Raw genomic sequence first — 1,740 nt, 5'->3', positions numbered from 1 at the left:
AAGTTTCCTAAAAGTGCACTAAAGTAAACTTAATTTTATTATTCTAACAGCTGTTAGAATTGGTGCTTTAGTTCAACTAGAAGTTATGAGGATAGCTGGCTACTGGCTGATAACATCAGCTTTCTAGCTGGTCATCTTATCTTATCTTACAGTGGCATAGAGTAACCTTTGACCCCGGGAGGCTGACATGTTGCCAGGTTCAGTCTGACCCTGCAGACTAAAACAGGAAACACAGTGGAGATGCCGGGGATTGAACCCGGGGCCTCATACATGCAAAGCATGCGCTCTACCACTGAGCTACATCCCCCTGTCTGCAGGAACCTAGAGACTGGAAGAAGATTTAAAACACTGTGAAAAATACTCTTCTCTGAAAGATTAAATGAAAACAGAACAGACAGATCAACAGTGAACAGTGAGGAGCGATGGAAGCAGCCAGAAACATAAAAGCAAAGCAGAAACAGCAACAGATGAAAAACAGGTCAAGAACGATTAATTCATGTTTATTACATGAAAGCAAGTCTGTGGAAATGAGTTTTAAGAATTAATTTATCAAAATGATTCTGATTTACCAAGCAGACAACATTCAGACAGCGTGTTCCACCCGGTGCAGCCAGACTGATGTAACGCTGACCTTTGACCTCCTGCTCTCTCTGATTCTCCTCACAGCCGAGCTTTGAGTTTGAGCAGGAGAAGAAACATGGAATACTTCACCCTGAAATTAATATTCAGTCAAAATACAGGAAAATATCAGAGATAATGAGGTAGATGTTGGAGTTTTGGACCCAGTTTGGTGATGAAGCACCTGGACACTGCTGCAGGAGAGGAGACATTTGCTGGAAGCAGATGAAAAGACAAAAGGAAAAGAAAGGAGTTGGATGTGTATCTAAACATGGTGAAAGTATCAAAACTAAATCCACACAATCCATATTAGAAAAGCGAGCCTCTAAACGAGCCGTTTGGACTTCCGTAACTTTGCGGCGTCACAAAGGTTCGCTCATTATCATTTCTGTAAGAAATAATAGACTAACAAAGTGTTTTTTTCAAAGCGGTCGAGCGGTCGTCATCGTTTATTACCGGAGAGTTTTCCCTACCTGTAGCCGCCGGGCCGCGGCGTCTCACGTTTCGCTCTCGAAACGGTTAGCCAATCGGAACGGAGGGTCGTTAATATTAATGAGCCTTAAAGACACGGAGACAGAAACGGCCTGTTCTTGGTAAGGCTCAGAGAGATGCTGGAAAATGAACGTGGAGAAATGGATTGAGAGTGTTTTTGGTTCATGACACCACACACACAGCTTTGAATGGACAGAAACACACAAAATAAAACTCTGGACAGAGAGAATATGGACCTTCGAGTAGAAAATGTCTGAATTTAATGTCTGAATTTTCATTTTGGGGTGAACTCTTCCTTTAACCAAGTCAACTCTGTACCTGTGCACCCACTGCACAGGTACAGAGTGTGAAATGCACAGAAGCAAAAAAACAAACTAAAACTCAACATGTCAAAGTTTGATTAAAGAGAAAAGACTTTTCCAGTTGTGAAAGTGAGTCAGGGATGTTTCAGCCTGACGACAGTTTAACTCTCCACTTTATGACTGACTTCACTGTGGAGGCAGAGTGCTGAGAGGACCGAGAGATGTTACTGTGTGTGTGTGTGTGTGTGTGTGTGTGTGTGTGTGTGTTTGTGTGTGTGTGTGGTCTATTAAGACATTACAGTGAGCAGGGTCGACTGACGGTGGTAAA

The 1,740-nt window shown here is 42.6% G+C and overlaps 1 non-coding gene across 1 annotated transcript; it reads right to left on the bottom strand.

Moving 5' to 3' along the window:
• Nucleotides 1–235: 235 nt before the first annotated feature.
• On the bottom strand, nucleotides 236–307 carry trnaa-ugc (transfer RNA alanine (anticodon UGC)). The gene has a single exon. It is a non-coding gene; the product is annotated as a tRNA-Ala (tRNA).
• Nucleotides 308–1,740: the final 1,433 nt, after the last annotated feature.

Source organism: Centroberyx gerrardi, chromosome 10 (genome assembly GCF_048128805.1).
Source record: "Centroberyx gerrardi isolate f3 chromosome 10, fCenGer3.hap1.cur.20231027, whole genome shotgun sequence".
NCBI lineage: Eukaryota > Metazoa > Chordata > Actinopteri > Beryciformes > Berycidae > Centroberyx > Centroberyx gerrardi.
Note: the sequence above shows the minus strand (reverse complement) of the source record. Positions and strands in the feature narration are given on the sequence as shown.